Source organism: Arachis ipaensis, chromosome B3 (assembly GCF_059453495.1).
Source record: "Arachis ipaensis isolate K30076 ecotype BB chromosome B3, ASM5945349v1, whole genome shotgun sequence".
Taxonomy (NCBI): domain Eukaryota; kingdom Viridiplantae; phylum Streptophyta; class Magnoliopsida; order Fabales; family Fabaceae; genus Arachis; species Arachis ipaensis.
The window spans coordinates 119,586,600-119,604,403 of NC_142438.1; the positions used below are offsets into that span (position 1 = coordinate 119,586,600).

The window sequence follows — 17,804 nt, forward strand, 5'->3', positions numbered from 1 at the left end:
CGATCATGCTGGAATAGGATTTACTATCCTTTTGCGTCTGTCACTACGCCCAGCAATCGTGAGTTTGGAGCTCGTCACAGTCATTCATTCATTGAATCCTACTCGGAATACCACAGACAAGGTTTAGACCTTCTGGATTCTCTTGAATGCTGCCATCATTCTAGCTTACACCACGAAGATTCCGATTAAGAGATCTAAGAGATACTCATTCAGTCGAAGGTAGAACGGAAGTGGTTGTCAGGCACGCGTTCATAGGGAATGATGATGATTGTCACGTTCATCACATTCAGGTTGAAGAGCGAATGAATATCTTAGAAGCGAAATAAGATGAATTGAATAGAAAACAGTAGTACTTTGCATTAATCTTTGAGGAACAGCAGAGCTCCACACCTTAATCTATGGAGTGTAGAAACTCTACCGTTGAAAATACATAAGTGATAATGGAGTTCATTGGTCTCGGCCCCAGAGGGGGAACCAGAGTAACCATGACTACTATGATCCAAAGATAAAACTCAGGATGTCAAATACAATAGTGAAATGTCCTATTTATAATAAACTAGCTACTAGGGTTTACAGAAGTAAGTAATTGATGCATAAATCCACTTCCGGGGCCCACTTGGTGTGTGCTTGGGCTGAGCTTGAGTGTTGCACGTGTAGAGGTCCTTCTTGGAGTTGAACGCCAGTTTTTGTGCCAGTTTGGGCGTTCAACTCTGGTTTTGGATCCTTTTCTGGCGCTGGACGCTAGATGTGGGCAGAAAGCTGGCGTTGAACGCCAGTTTGAGTCATCTATTCTTGGCCAAAGTATGGACTATTATCCATTGCTGGAAATCCCTGGATGTCTACTTTCCAACGCAATTGGAAGCATGCCATTTTGAGTTCTGTAGCTCTAGAAAATCCACTTTGAGTGCAGGGAGGTCAGAATCCAACAACATCAGCAGTCCTTCTTCAACCTCTGAATCTGATTTTTGCTCAAGTCCCTCAATTTCAGCCAGAAAATACCTGAAATCACAGAAAAACACACAAACTCATAGTAAAGTCCAAAAATATGAATTTAACATAAAAACTAATGAAAACATCCCTAAAAGTAACTAGATCCTACTAAAAACATACTAAAAATAATGCCAAAAAGCGTATAAATTATCCGCTCATCACTTGCCAAAGTAGAGGGCTTGTCCGCCACCTTGTATAGTTCTAGAGGTATGATCTTATGAACTTCCACTTCCTCTCCATTCATGATACTATGGATCATGATATCCCGGTCTATTGTAACTTCAGACCGGTTGCTAGTAGGAATGATATAGCGTTGGATGAACTCCAACCATCCCCTAGCCACGGGTTTGAGGCCAAGCCTTCTTAGTTGAACCAGCTTGCCTCTGAAGTCTCTCTTCCATTGAGCTCCTTTCACATAAATGTCCATGAGGACTTGGTCCAACCTTTGATCAAAATTGACCCTTCTAGTGAAAGGGTGAGGATCTCCTTGCATTATTGGCAAGTTGAATGCCAACCTCACATTTTCCAGATTGAAATCCAAGTAATTCTCCCGAACCATTGTGAGCCAATTCTTTGGGTTCGGGTTCACACTTTGATCATGGTTCTTAGTGATCCATGCATTAGCATAGAACTCTTGAACCATTAAGATTCCGACTTGTTGGATGGGGTTGGTGAGAGCTTTCCAACCTCTTCTCCGAACCTCACGTCGGATCTCTGGATATTCATTCTTTTTGAGCATGAAGGGGACTTCGGGGATCACCCTTTTCTTGGCCACAACATCATAGAAGAGGTCTTGATGGACTTTTGGGATGAATCTCTCCATCTCCCATGACTCGGAGGTGGAAGCAATTTCCTTCCCTTTCCTCTTTCTAGAGGTTTCTCCGGCCTTAGGTGCTATTAATGGTTATGGAAAAACAAAAAGCAGAGCTTTTTCCCACACCAAACTTAAAAGGTTTACTCGTCCTCAAGCAAAAGAAGAAAGAAAGGAGGAGAAGAAGAAGAAATGGAGGAGATAGAGGGGTGTGTTGGATTCGGCCAAGGGGGTTGAAGTGTTTATGACGTGTGAAATTGAAGGAGGTACGGAGGGGGTATTTATAGGGTAAGAAAGAGGGGGAATTTGTGTAAGGGGGTTGGGTTTGGGAGGAAAATGTTTTGAATTTGAATTGTGAGGTAGCTGGAGTTTTATGATGGATGGATGTGAGTGGTGAAGAGATTATGGGGAAGAGGGTTATGGAGAGGTGTTAAGAGGAGAGAGTGAGTTGGGATAGGTGGGGATCCTGTGGGGTCCACAGATCCTAAGGTGTCAAGAAATTCTGCTCCTTGCACCATTCTGGCGTTTAAACGCCCTCTGTGTGCCATTTCTGGTGTTTAACGCCAACTCTGCTACCTTTTCTGGCGTTAAACGCCAGGCTGATGCCCCTTTCTAGCGTTTAACGCCAGCCAGACACTAGACACCCTTTTCTGGCGTTAAACGCCCATTCTGCTATTCTTACTGGCGTTTAAACGCCAGTAAGCCTGTCCTCCAGGATGTGCTATTTTTGATGCTGTTTTTTATTCTGCTTTAATTCTGCAGCTGTTTTTATGACTTCACATGATCATCAACCAAAAGAAAACATAAAATAACAATGGAAAACAAATGTCTATAAAATTAAATATAATTAAATAACATTGGGTTGCCTCCCAATAAGCGCTTCTTTAATGTCAATCAATAGCTTGACAGTGAGCTCTTAGAGAGCTTCATAGAGACTCAGAGCTTAATAGTGGCCTCCCAACACCAAACTTAGAAGTTGAGTGTGGGGGCTCTGTTTGACTCTGTATTGAGAGAAGCTTTTCATGCTTCTTCTCCATGGTTACAGAAGAAGATCCTTGAGCTTTAAACACAAGGTAGTTGGTGCACAAAATTATGATCATCAACAATGGCGCCAAAGACTTGGAGCTCTCAAACGTGAATCACACTTTGTCACAATTCTGTACAACTAACCAGCAAGTGCACTGGGTCGTCCAAGTAATACCTTACGTGAGTAAGGGTCGATCCCACGGAGACTGTCGGCTTGAAGCAAGCTATGATCATCTTGTAAATCTCAGTCAGGTAAATTTAAATGGTTATGGAGGATTGATAATTAAAGATAAATAAAACATAAAATAAAGATAGAGATAGAGATACTTATGTAATTCATTGGTAGGAATTTTAGATAAGCATATGAAGATGCTTTGTTCCTCCTGAACCTCTGCTTTCCTATTGCCTTCTTCCAATCATTCATACTCCTTTCCATGGCAAGCTTTATGTTGGGCATCACCATTGTCAATGGCTACTTCCCGTTCTCTCAGTGAAAATGTTCTACGCACGCTGTCACCGCACGGCTAATCATCTGTCAGTTCTCGATCATGTTGGAATAGGATCCATTGATCCTTTTGCGTCTGTCACACGCCCAACACTCGCGAGTTTGAAGCTCGTCTCAGTCATCCCTTCCCAGATCCTACTCAAAATACCACAGACAAGGTTTAGACATTCCGGATCTCAGGAATGGCCGCCCATAATTCTAGCCTATACCACGAAGGTTCTAATCTTAGATTAGAAACCCAAGAGATACACATTCAAGCTTGTTTGCATGTAGAACAGAAGTGGTTGTCAGGCACGCGTTCATAGGTGAGAATGGTGATGAGTGTCACATAATCATCACATTCATCATGTTCTTGAGTGCGAATGAATATCTTAGAGAAGAAGTAGGCGTGAATTGAATAGAAAAACAGTAGTACTTTGCATTAATTCATGAAGAACAGCAAAGCTCCACACCTTAATCTATGGTGTGTAGAAACTCCACCGTTGAAAATACAAAAGTGATAATGGTGGTCATTGGCTTCGGCCCCAGAGAGGGAACCCGAAGAACCAAGATGAAAATACAATAGTAAAAGGTCCTATTTATAGAGAACTAGTAGCCTAGGGTTTACAGAAATAAGTAATTAATGCAGAAATCTTCTTCCGGGCCCACTTGGTGTGTGCTTGGACTGAGCATTGAAGCTTTCATATGTAGAGACTTTTCTTGCAGTTAAACGCCAGCTTTTGTGCAAGTTTGGGCGTTTAACTCCAACTTTTGTGCCAGTTCTGGCGTTTTGACGCCAGAATTTTTAAGCTGACTTGGAACGCCAGTTTGGGCCATCAAATCTTGGGTAAAGTATGGACTATTATATATTGCTGGAAAGCCCAGGATGTCTACTTTCCAACGCAATTGAGAGTGCGCCAATTGGGCTTCTGTAGCTCCAGAAAAATCACTTCGAGTGCAGGGAGGTCAAAATTCAACAGCATCTGCAGTCCTTTTTCAGCCTCTGAATCAGATTTTTGCTCAGGTCCCTCAATTTCAGCCAGAAAATACCTGAAATCACAGAAAAATACACAAACTCATAGTAAAGTCCAGAAATGTAATTTTTAAATAAAAACTAATAAAAACATAATAAAAACTAACTAAAACATACTAAAAATAATGCCAAAAAGCGTATAAATTATCCGCTCATCACAACACCAAACTTAAATTGTTGCTTGTCCCCAAGCAACTAAAAATCATATAGGATAAAAAGAATAGAATGTACAATGAATTCCAAAAATATCTATGAAGATCAGTATTAATTAGATGAGCGGGGCTTTTAGCTTTTTGCTTCTGAACAGTTTTGGCATCGCACTTTATCCCTTGAAGTTCAAAATGATTGGCATCTATAGGAACTCAGAATCCAGATAGTGTTATTGATTCTCCTAGTTAAGTATGTTGATTCTTGAACACAGCTACTTTATGAGTCTTGGCCGTGACCCTAAGCATTTTATTTTCCAGTATTACCACCGGATACATAAATGCCACAGACACATGACTGGGTGAACCTTTTCAGATTGTGACTCAGCTTTGCTAAAGTCCCCAGTGAGAGGTGTCCAGGGCTCTTAAGCACACTCTTTTTGCTTTGGACCACGACTTTAACCGCTCAGTCTCAAGTTTTCACTTGACACCTTCACGCCACAAGCACATGGTTAGGGACAGCTTGGTTTAGCCGCTTAGGCCAAGATTTTATTCCTGTGGGCCCTCCTATCCACTGATGCTCAAAGCCTTGGATCCTTTTTATTTTACCCTTGCCTTTTGGTTTAAAGGGTTATTGGCTTTTTCTGCTTGCTTTTTCTTTTTCTCTTTTTTTTTCTTTTTTTTTTCGCATATATCCTTTTTTTCTGCAAGCTTTTCACTGCTTTTTCTTGCTTTAAGAATCAATTTTATGATTTTTCAGATTATCAAATAACATTTTTCCTTTTCCATCATTCTTTCAAGAGCCAACAATTTTAACATTCATGAATCAACAATATAAAAAATATGCACTGTTCAAGCATTCATTCAGAAAGACAAAAGTATTGCCACCACATCAAAATAATTAAACTGTTTTAAAATTTGAAATTCATGCACTTCTTTTTTTTCTTTTTCAATTAAAATCATTTTCCATTTAAGAAAGGTGATGGATTCATTTTCATAGCTTTAAGGCATAGACACTTAGACACTAATGATCATGTAATAAAGACACAAATATAAATAAACATAAAGCATAATTTTCGAAAAACAGAAAATAAAGAACAAGAAAATTAAAGATCGGGTCCACCTTAGTGATGGCGGCTTGTTCTTCCTCTTGAAGATCTTATGGAGTGCTTGAACTCCTCAATGTCTCTTCCTTGCCTTTGTTGCTCCTCTCTCATGGTTCTTTGGTCTTCTCTAATTTCATGGAGGAGGATAGAATGCTCTTGGTGCTCCACCCTTAGTTGTCCCATGTTGGAACTTAATTCTCCTAGGGAGGTGTTGATTTGCTCCCAATAGTTTCGTGGAGGAAAATGCATCCCTTGAATGTGATGATTATGTGACGCTCATCATCATTCTCACTTATGAACACGTGTCTGACAAACACTTCTGTACTACCTGCAAACAAGCTAGAATGAATATCTCTTGGATATCTAATACAGGGGACCGAGTCCGAGTTATTAGCATCTTCGTGGTATAAGTTAGAACCCATGGATGGCCATTCCTGAGATCCGGAAAGTCTAAACCTTGTCTGTGGTATTCCGAGTAGGATCTGGGAAGGGATGGCTGTGACGAACTTCAAACTCGCGAGTGCTGGGCGTAGTGACAGACGCAAAAGGATAGTAAATCCTATTCCAGTATGATCGAGAACCTCCAGATGATTAGCCATGCCGTGACAGAGCATTTGGACCATTTTCACAGAGAGGATGGGATGTAGCCATTGACAACGGTGATGCCCTTACAGAAAGCTTGCCATGGAGAGGAGTAGGACTGATTGGATAAAGACAGCAGGAAAGCAGAAGTTCAGAGGAACGAAAGTATCTCTATACGCTTATCTGAAATTCTCACCAATGAATTACATAAGTATTTCTATCTTTTCTATTTATTTATTATCATTATTCGAAAACTCCATACCCATTTGATATCCGCCTGACTGAGATTTACAAAGTGACCATAGCTTGCTTCATACCAACAATCTCCGTGGGATCGACCCTTACTCACGTAAGGTTTTATTACTTGGACGACCCAGTGCACTTGCTGGTTAGTTGTGCGAAGTTGTAAAGTTATGTTTGGACCATGGTATTGTGCACCAGTTTTGGCGCCATTGCCAGGGAGAGAACGAGCAACAAATTTTACAACCTCAGAGTAACAATTTCGCATACCAAGTTTTTGGCGCCGTTGCCGGGGATTGTTCGAGTTTGGACAACTGACGGTTCATCGTGTTGCTCAGATTGGGTAATTTTCTTCTTATTTTGTTTTCAAAAAGTTTTCAAAATTTTTTCAAAAATATTTTCTTCTTTTTTTTTCCCAATTAATATTCGAAAAAAAAAATAATATTTTCAAAAAAAAAATCTTTCAAAAATTTCTCATCTGTTTTCGAAAATCATTCTAAAATTTTTTAAGAATGAATTCTAGAGTTTCATGAAGCATGTGAAGCCTGGCTGGCTGTAAAGCCATGTCTAAATTTATTTGGACTGGGGCTTCCAACCCAACATTATCAAGAGCAAGCCAGTTGTTGCTAATCCACCTGCTGTTGTTCCTGATCCACCTAATTTACTTCTAAAGCTTGGCTGGCTATTAAGCCATGCCTAACCCTCATATTGGAGCTTTAGACTAAGAGTACAAGATTCCTGGAATTCATATTAAAAATTTTGGAATCCTTATTTTTCTTTTTCACATTAATTTTTGAAAAATCCAAAAAAAAATTCATAAAATCATAAAAATAAAAAAAATTATTTTGTGTTTCTTGTTTGAGTCTTGAGTCAATTTCAAGTTTGGTGTCAATTGCATTTTTTCTAAAAATTTTATGCATTTTTCGAAAATTCATGTATTCATAGTGTTCTTCATGATCTTCAAGTTGTTCCTGGCCAGTCTTCTTGTTTGATCTTGATGTTTTCTTGTTTTGTGTCTTTTCTTATTTTTCATGTGCATTTTGCATTCATAGTGTCTGAACATGAAAGATTTCTAAGTTTGGTGTCTTGCATGTTTTCTTTGCATTGAAAATTTTTCAAAAATATGTTCTTGATGTTCATCATGATCTTCAAAGTGTTCTTGGTGTTCATCTTGACATTCATAGTGTTCTTGCATGCATCATGTGTTTTGATTCATAATTTTCATGTTGTGAGTCATTTTTTTATGTTTTTCTCTCTCATCATTAAAAATTCAAAAATAAAAAAAATATCTTTCCTTTTTCACTCATAAATTTCGAAAATTTGGATTGACTTTTTCAAAAATTTTTAAAATCTAGTTGTTCTTATGAGTCAAATCAAATTTTCAATTTAAAAATCTTATCTTTTTCAAAATCTTTTTCAAAAATCAAATCTTTTTCATTTTTCTTATTTATTTTCGAAAATTTTAAAAATATTTTTTAAAAATCTTTTCTTAATTTTATCTTATAATTTTCGAAAATATTCTCATTAATTAATGTTTTGATTCAAAAATTTCAAGTTTATTACTTGTTTGTCAAGAAAAATTCAAACTTTAAGTTCTAGAATCATATCTTGTGATTTCTTGTGAGTCAAGTCATTAATTATGATTTTAAAAATCAAATCTTTTTCAAAACTAATTCTAATCATATCTTTCTATCATATCTTTTTTCTAAATCTTATCTTTTTCAAAAATTTGATTTTCAAATATCTTTTCTAACTTCTTATCTTCTTATCTTTTCAAAATTGATTTTCAAATCTTTTTCAACTAACTAATTGACTTTTTGTTTGTTTCTTATCTTTTTCAAAACTACATAACTAACTCTCTCTCTCTCTCTAATTTTTGAAAATACCCTCCCTCATTTTCAAAAATTCTTTTTAATTAACTAATTGATTCAAATTTAAATTTTAATTTATTTCTTCTTTTAATTTTCGAAAATCCTTCTCTCTCATCTCCTTCTATTTATTTATTCATCTACTAACACTTCTCTCCCATCCAAAAATTCGAACACTACCTCCCTCTCTGTGTTCGAGTTTTTCCTCTTCTCTTCTTTACATTACATTCTTTTCTTCTTCTACTCACAAAGGGGAACCTCTATACCTGGGTAAAAAGGATCCCTATTATTATTATTTTTCTGTTCCCTCTTTTTCATATGAGCAGGAGCAAGAACAAGAACATTCTTGTTGAAGCAGACCCTGAACCTGAAAGGACTCTGAAGAGGAAACTGAGAGAAGCTAAAATACAACAATCCATAAATAACCTTACAGAAATTTTCGAACAGGAAGAGGATATGGCAGCCGAAAATAATAATAATGCAAGGAGAATGCTTGGTGACTTCACTGCACCTAATTCCAATTTACATGGAAGAAGCATCTCAATTCCTGCCATTGGAGCAAACAATTTTGAGCTGAAACCTCAATTAGTTTCTCTGATGCAGCAAAACTACAAGTTTCATGGACTTCCATCTGAAGATCCTTTTCAGTTCTTAACTAAATTTTTGCAGATTTGTGATACTGTTAAGACTAATGGAGTAGATCCTGAAGTCTACAGGCTCATACTTTTCCCGTTTGCTGTAAGAGACAGAGCTAGAGTGTGGTTGGACTCTCAACCCAAAGATAGCCTAAACTCTTGGGATAAGCTAGTCAAGGCTTTCTTAGCCAAGTTCTTTCCTCCTCAAAAGCTGAGTAAGCTTAGAGTGGATGTTCAAACCTTCAGACAGAAGGAAGGTGAATCCCTCTACGAAGCTTGGGAGAGATACAAGGAACTGACCAAAAAGTGTCTTTCTGATATGCTCTCAGAATGGACCATCCTGGATATATTCTATGATGGTCTGTCTGAATTAGCTAAGATGTCATTGGATACTTCTGCAGGTGGATCCATTCACCTAAAGAAAATGCCTGCAGAAGCTCAAGAACTCATTGACATGGTTGCTAATAACCAGTTCATGTACACTCCTGAGAGGAATCCTGTGAGTAATGGGACACCTCAGAAGAAGGGAGTTCTTGAAATTGATACTCTGAATGCCATATTGGCCCAGAATAAAATATTGACTCAGCAAGTCAATATGATTTCTCAGAATCTGAATGGAATGCAACCTGCATCCAACAGTACTCAAGAGGCATCTTCTGAAGAAGAAGCTTATGATCCTGAGAACCCTGCAATAGCAGAGGTAAATTACATGGGTGAACCTTATGGAAACACCTATAATCCCTCATGGAGAAATCACCCAAATCTCTCATGGAAGGATCAAGAAAAGCCTCAACAAGGCTTTAATAATGGTAGAAGAAACAGGTTTAGCAATAGCAAGCCTTTTCCATCATCCACTCAGCAACAGACAGAGCACTCTGAACAAAATACCTCTAATTTAGCAAACTTAGTCTCTGATATATCTAAGGCCACTGTGAGTTTCATGAATGAAACAAGGTCCTCCATTAGAAATTTGGAGGCACAAGTGGGCCAGCTGAATAAAATGATCACTGAAATCCCTCCTAGTACTCTCCCAAGCAATACAGAAGAAAATCCAAAAGGAGAGTGCAAGGCCATTGAATTAATTACCATGGCCGAACCTGTAAGGGAGGTTGAGGACGTGAATCCCAGTGAGGAAGTCCTCCTGGGACGTCCAGTGATCAATAAGGAGTATCCCTTTGAGGAACCAAAGGACTCTGAGGCTCATCTAGAGACCATAGAGATTCCATTGAACCTCCTTATGCCATTCATGAGCTCTGATGAGTATTTTTCTTCTGAAGAGAATGAGGATGTTACTGAAGAGGAAGTTGCCAAGTTTCTTGGTGAAATCATGAAGCTGAATGCCAATTTATTTGGTAAAGAGACTTGGGGAGATGAACCTCCCCTATTCACCAATGAACTAAATGCATTGGATCAACTGAGATTGCCTCAGAAGAAACAGGATCCTGGAAAGTTCCTAATACCTTGTACCATAGGCACCATGACTTTGAGAAGGCTCTATGTGACCTTGGATCAGGAATAAACCTCATGCCACTCTCTGTAATGGAGAAATTGGGAATCTGTGAGGTGCAAGCTGCTAAAATATCATTAGAGATGGCAGACAATTCCAGAAAACAGGCTTATGGACAAGTAGAGGACATATTAGTAAAGGTTGAAGGCCTTTACATCCCTGCTGATTTCATAATCCTAGATACTGGGAAGGATGAGGATGAATCCATCATCCTTGGAAGACCCTTCCTAGCCACAGCAAGAGCTGTGATTGATGTTAACAGAGGTGAACTAGTCCTTCAATTGAATGAGGACTCCCTTGAGTTTAAAACTCAAGGACATCCTTCTGTAAACATGGAAAAGAGGCACATTAAGCTTCTCTCAAAACAGAGTCAACCAGAGCCCCCACAGTCAAACTCTAAGTTTGGTGTTGGGAAGTCTCAACAATGCTCTGAACATCTGTGAGGCTCCATGAGAGCTCACCGTCAAGTTATTGACATTAAAGAAGCGCTTGTTGGGAGGCAACCCAATTTTTATTTATCTAATTTTATTTTTATTGTTATTTCATGTTTTATTAGGTTCATGATCATGTGGAGTCACAAAATAAATAGAAAAATCAAAAACAGAATCAAAAACAGCAGAAGAAAAATCACACCCTGGAGGAGGATCTCACTGGCGTTTAAACGCCAGTAAGGAGCATCTGGCTGGCGTTCAACGCCAGAACAGAGCATGGATCTGGCATTGAACGCCAGAAACAAGCAGCATCCTGGCGTTCAGACGCCAGAAATGCACACTGAGGAAGAGCTGGCGCTGAACGCCAGAAACAAGCATCTGGGCACTGAACGCCCAGAACAAGCATCAATTCGGTGTTTAAACACCAGAATTGCATGCAAAGGCATTTTACATGCCTAATTGGTGCAGGGATGAAATTCCTTGACACCTCAGGATCTGTGGACCCCACAGGATTCCCACCCCCCACCACTCACTCTCTCCCCTCTTCTCAATGTTCATCCTCTCTTCCCAATAAACACTCTTCCCCAAAACTCTCCACCAATCACCTCAATCTCTCTTCCCTATCACCACTTCACCACTCACATCCATCCACTCTTCCCTATAAACCTTCCTCATAAACTCTCCCTCCTCTCCTCCATATTTTCTTCTTCTTCTTCATCTATTCTTTCTTCTCTTGCTCGAGGGCGAGCAATATTCTAAGTTTGGTGTGGTAAAAGCATAAGCTTTTTGTTTTTTCATTACCATTGATGGCACCTAAGACCGGAGAATCCTCTAGAAAAGGGAAAGGGAAGACAAAAGCTTCCACCTCCGAGTCATGGGAGATGGAAAGATTCATCTCCAAATCTCATCAAGACCACTTCTATGATGTTGTGGCCAAGAAGAAGGTGATCCCCGAGGTCCCTTTTCAAACTCAAGAGAAATGAGTATCCGGAAATCTGACATGAAATCCAAAGAAGAGGTTGGGAAGTTTTAACAAAACCCATCCAACAAGTCAGAATTCTAATGGTTCAAGAATTCTATGCCAATGCATGGATCACTAGGAACCATGATCAAAGTAAGAACCCGAATCCAAAGAATTATATTACAATGGTTCGGGGGAAATACTTAGATTTTAGTCTGGAAAATGTGAGGTTGGCGTTCAACTTGCCTATGATGCAAGGAGACGCACGCCCCTACACAAGGAGAGTCAACTAAGATCAAAGGTTGGACCAAGTCCTCGTGGACATATGTGTGGAAGGAGCTCAATGGAAGATTGACTCAAAAGGCAAACCGGTTCAACTTAGAAGACTGGACCTTAAGCCTGTGGCTAGAGGATGGTTAGAGTTCATCCAACGCTCCATCATCCCCACTAGCAACCGATCTGAAGTTACTGTGGATCGGGCCATAATGATTCATAGCATCATGATTGGAGAGAAAGTAGAAGTTCATGAAGTCATCTCCCTTGAACTCTACAAAATAGCCGAAAAGCCCTCTCCCTGGGCAAGACTAGCTTTTCCTCATCTTATTTGCCATCTATGTTACTCAGTTGGAGCTTTCATAGAAGGAGACATTCCTATTGAGGAAGAGAAGCCCATCACTAAGAAAAGGATGGAGCAAGCAAGAGAGCCCATTCATGGATCTCAAGAGACGCATGAAGCTCATCACCATGAGATCCCGGAGATGCCTCAAATGCATTTTCCTCCACAAAACTATTGGGAGCAAATCAACACCTCCCTAGGAGAATTAAGTTCCAACATGGGACAATTAAGGGTGGAACATCAAGAGCACTCCATCATCCTTCATGAAATTAGAGAAGATCAAAAAGCAATGAGGGAGGAGCAACAAAGACAAGGAAGAGATATAGAAGAGCTCAAGGACATCATTGGTTCCTCAAGGAGTAAACGCCACCATCACTAAGGTGGACTCATTCCTTGTTCTTACATTCTCTGTTTTTCATTTTCTTTATGTTAAGTGCTTATCCATGTTTGTGTCTTATTACATGATCATTAGTATTTAGTAACTATGTCTTAAAGTTATGAATGTCCTATGAATCCATCACCTCTCTTAAATGAAAAATGTTTTAATTCAAAAGAACAAGAAGTACATGAGTTTCGAATTTATCCTTGAACTTAGTTTAATTATATTGATGTGGTGACAATGCTTCTTGTTTTCTGAATGAATGCTTGAACAGTGCATATGTATTTTGAAGTTGTTGTTTAAGAATGTTAAATATGTTGGCTCTTGAAAGAATGATGACAAGGAGACATGTTATTTGATAATCTGAAAAATCATAAAAATGATTCTTGAAGCAAGAAAAAGCAGTGAATACAAAAGCTTGCAGAAAAAAAAAGAGAGCGAAAAAAAATAGAAAAAGAAAAAGCAAGCAGAAAAAGCCAAAAGCTCTTAAAACCAAAAGGCAAGAGCAAAAAAGCCAATAACCCTTAAAACCAAAAGACAAGGGTAATAAAAAGGATCCCAAGGCTTTGAGCATCAGTGGATAGGAGGGCCTAAAGGAATAAAATCCTGGCCTAAGCGGCTAAACCAAGCTGTCCCTAACCATGTGCTTGTGGCGTGAAGGTGTCAAGTGACAACTTGAGACTGAGTGGTTAAAGTCAAGGTCCAAAGCAAAAGAAGAGTATGCTTAAGAACCCTGGACACCTCTAATTGGGGACTTTAGCAAAGTTGAGTCATAATCTGAAAAGGTTCACCCAGTTATGTGTCTGTGGCATTTATGTATCCGGTGGTAATACTGAAAAACAATGTGCTTAGGGCCACGGCCAAGACTCATAAAGTAACTGTGTTCAAGAATCAACATACTGAACTAGGAGAATCAATAACACTATCTGAACTCTGAGTTCCTATAGATGCCAATCATTCTGGACTTCAATGGATAAAGTGAGATGCCAAAACTATTCAAGAGGCAAAAAGCTACAAGTCCCGCTCATCTGATTGGAGCTATGTTTCATTGATAGTTTGGAATTTATAGTATATTCTCTTCTTTTTATCCTATTTGATTTTCAGTTGCTTGGGGACAAGCAACAATTTAAGTTTGGTGTTGTGATGAGCGGATAATTTATACGCTTTTTGGCATTATTTTTAGTATGTTTTTAGTAGGATCTAGTTACTTTTAAGGATGTTTTTCATTAGTTTTTATGTTAAATTCACATTTCTGGACTTTACTATGAGTTTATATGTTTTTCTGTGATTTCAGGTATTTTCTGGCTGAAATTGAGGGACTTGAGTAAAAATCAGATTCAGAGGTTGAAGAAGGACTGCTGATGCTGTTGGATTCTGACCTCCCTGCACTCAAAGTGAATTTTCTGGAGCTACAGAACTCAAAATGGCGCGCTTCTAATTGCGTTGGAAAGTAGACATCCAGGTCTTTCCAGCAATATATAATAGTCCATACTTTGGCCGAGTTTAGATGACACAAAAGGGCGTTGAACGCCAGTTCTACGCTGCAGTCTGGAGTTAAACGCCAGAAACACGTCACGAACCAGAGTTGAACGCCAAAAACACGTTACAACCTGGCGTTCAACTCCAAAAAGAGCCTCTGCACGTGTAACATTCAAGCTCAGCCCAAGCACACACCAAGTGGGCCCCGAAAGTGGATTTATGCATCAATTACTTACTTCTGTAAACCCTAGTAACTAGATTAGTATAAATAGGACTTTTTACTATTGTATTTTCATCTTACGATCTTTGGATTGATCCTGGATTGTATCTTTTGATCTATTGATCACGTTTTGGGGGCTGGCCTCTCGGCCATGCCTGAACCTTTCACTTATGTATTTTTCAACAGTAGAGTTTCTACACTCCATAGATTAAGGTGTGGAGCTCTGCTGTTCCTCATGAATTAATGTAAAGTACTACTGTTTTCTATTCCATTCAACTTATTCCGCTTCTAAGATATCCATTTGCACCCAAGAACATGATGAATGTGATGATTATGTGACGCTCATCATCATTCTCACTTATGAACGCGTGCCTGACAAACACTTCCGTTCTACATGCAAACAAGCTAGAATGAATATCTCTTGGATATCTAATACAGGGGACCAAGTCCGAGTTATTAGCGTCTTCATGGTATAAGTTAGAACCCATGGATGGCCATTCCTGAGATCCGGAAAGTCTAAACCTTGTCTGTGGTATTCTGAGTAGGATCTGGGAAGGGATGGCTGTGACGAACTTCAAACTCGCGAGTGCTGGGCGTAGTGACAGACGCAAAAGGATAGTAAATCCTATTCCAGTATGATCGAGAACCTCCAGATGATTAGCCATGCCGTGACAGAGCATTTGGACCATTTTCACAGAGAGGATGGGATGTAGCCATTGACAACGGTGATGCCCTTACAGAAAGCTTGCCATGGAGAGGAGTAGGACTGATTGGATGAAGACAGCAGGAAAGCAAAAGTTCAGAGGAACGAAAGCATCTCTATACGCTTATCTGAAATTCTCACCAATAAATTACATAAGTATTTCTATCTTTTCTATTTATTTATTATCATTATTCGAAAACTCCATACCCATTTGATATCCGCCTGACTGAGATTTACAAGGTGACCATAGCTTGCTTCATACCGACAATCTCCGTGGGATCAACCCTTACTCACGTAAGGTTTTATTACTTGGACGATCCAGTACACTTGCTGGTTAGTTGTGCGAAGTTGTGAAGTTATGTTTGGACCATGGTATTGTGCACCAGTTTTGGCGCCATTGCTAGGGAGAGAACGAGCAACAAATTCTGAGTAACAATTTCGCATACCACACAGCAAACTTAGAAGGTTTGCTCATCCTCGAGCAAAAGAAGAAAGAAGAGAGTAGAAGAAGAAGAAATAGAGGAGATGGAGGGGGCTTAGTGTTTCGGCCAAGGGGGAGAAGTAGTGTGTATGTTGTGTGAAAATGAAGGAGTGAAGATGGGTTTATATAGGAGTGGAGAAGGGGGTATGGTTCGGCCATTATGGGTGGGTTTGGGTGGGAAAGTGGTTTGAATTTGAATGGTAAGGTAGGTGGGGTTTTATGAAGGATGGATGTGAGTAGTGAAGATAATGGTGGGATTTGATAGGTGAGGGATTTTGGGAGAAGAGGTATTGAGGTGATTGGTGAATGGTTGAAGAAGAAGAGAGAGAGGTGGAGTAGGTGCTTGATACGCGAAAATTATAAATTAGCGCGCAACCGGCAAGTATACCGGGTCGTATCAAGTAATAAAACTCACTAAGAGTGAGGTCGATCCCACGGAGTTTGGTGGATTAAGCAACTTTAGTTAAATGGTATATTTAGTTTAGCAAACATGGTTTTGATTTCATGAGATTTGTGATTTTTAAACATAATTGCAAAAATTTAAATGGCAAGGAATTTAAAGAACTAGAATAGAGAAAGAAAATGAAAGTGAATAACTGAAACTTAAATTTCAAGAAACTTAAATGACATGGAAAATAAATTGCAAGAAAGTAAAGATTGCAGAATTTTAAAGAGCAGAAGAGTAAATTGCAAGAAATAGAGAAACGGAATGTAAATGGCAAGAATGATAAATTGCAAGAATGTAGAAGGGAATTGGGTAGTGGGCATTCAAAGAACTAAAGAACAAAAGAGATGAGAATTAATGATGGAGGGATCATTAGGGATCAGAGATGTAAATTGTCATGAATTGATGTTACTCAAGTCCTTCTCAATCATGGGTATAGATCCATGGCGGATTGTGAATAATTAAATCCCAATCTCTTGGCAATTCAATTTCTCTTTAACATAATCAATTGCCACTCTCGTGATCTAATTGGTCATGAGAAGAGGTGAAGTTCAATTTCTAATCCAATGCCACACAACTTCCAGGATCTCAACTAAGGGAGGTTACATCTCACATATCAACCCAAAGTATATTGATCAAAGAAATCTTGAAAGGATGAACTCTAAACTGAGTTACATGGCTCCTTTCTCAAGTTCACCATATAATTCATGTAGATTCAACCCTTCTCTCGAATGTAGTTGAATCTTTGAAGAACAAGAGTTTTCTCTTAGATGAACCACTTGAATTGAGAAAGAAAAGAAGAATTATCAACCCATTCAAATAAACAGAGCTCCTCCCCCTAATGAAGGTGGGGTTTAGTGAATCATAGCTCTAAATTCAACAGTAAATGTAAAAGTTGAAAATTAAACTAAGTGTAGAGAAGAATGAAGAAGAAGAAGAAGAAGAAGAAGAAGAAGAAGAAGAAGAAGAAGAAGTATTCCTTTTAAAACTGAAATTCAAAGTTGCAAGAAAAACAAAATAGAAGACGGGTGAGATGTAGAAAAAAAAAGTAAAAATGCTAGTGTAATAGTAAAAGTGTCTAAAAAGTAAAAGTAAAAAAAATCCCCTTTTAAAGTACAAACTCCTTCTCTATTTATACTAGTCCTAAGACTCATTTGGAGATCTTCAATTGGATTAGCAATGTGGGCTTTTCCTTTGTTAAGTTCCTGGTCCAATGAATGGAAGTATTCCCCTTTTGAAGAGAGCAAAGAGAGCAGAGCAAGTCTTCATCAATTCTGGCCCAATTGGGCATTACTGGAAAATACGCCAGTTCACAGCACATTGGCAACGTGCTATTGAATTTCCTTTACACCAGGCTTGGGCGTTGTTGGCCTAAGTTATTGCCAAACACTTGACTCATTTTTGATGCCCAAAGTTGCCTCTGGTTTGAGCTTAAATTTTGTGCTTCACTATAGACTATTATACATGGTTGGAAAGTTCTGAATGTCAACTTTTCAATGCAACTGCAAGCACCTCAATTGGATCTCTGTAGCTCAAGTTATGTTCTATTGAAGAAGACATGGTCAGGCTGCCTGGGCGTTTTTGGTGAACACGCCAGTGACAACGCCCTTAGTCTCTGAGGCTCTAAATAAAGCCAGATTTTGAGTCTTCAAATGAACTCC

The 17,804-nt window shown here is 38.9% G+C and overlaps 1 non-coding gene across 1 annotated transcript; it reads right to left on the reverse strand.

Annotated features, from left to right (window-relative positions):
- Nucleotides 1–9,138: 9,138 nt before the first annotated feature.
- LOC148572232 (small nucleolar RNA R71) lies at nucleotides 9,139–9,246 on the reverse strand. The gene has a single exon (XR_015908481.1). It is a non-coding gene; the product is annotated as a small nucleolar RNA R71 (small nucleolar RNA).
- Between the last annotated feature and the right edge of the window lie 8,558 nt (nucleotides 9,247–17,804).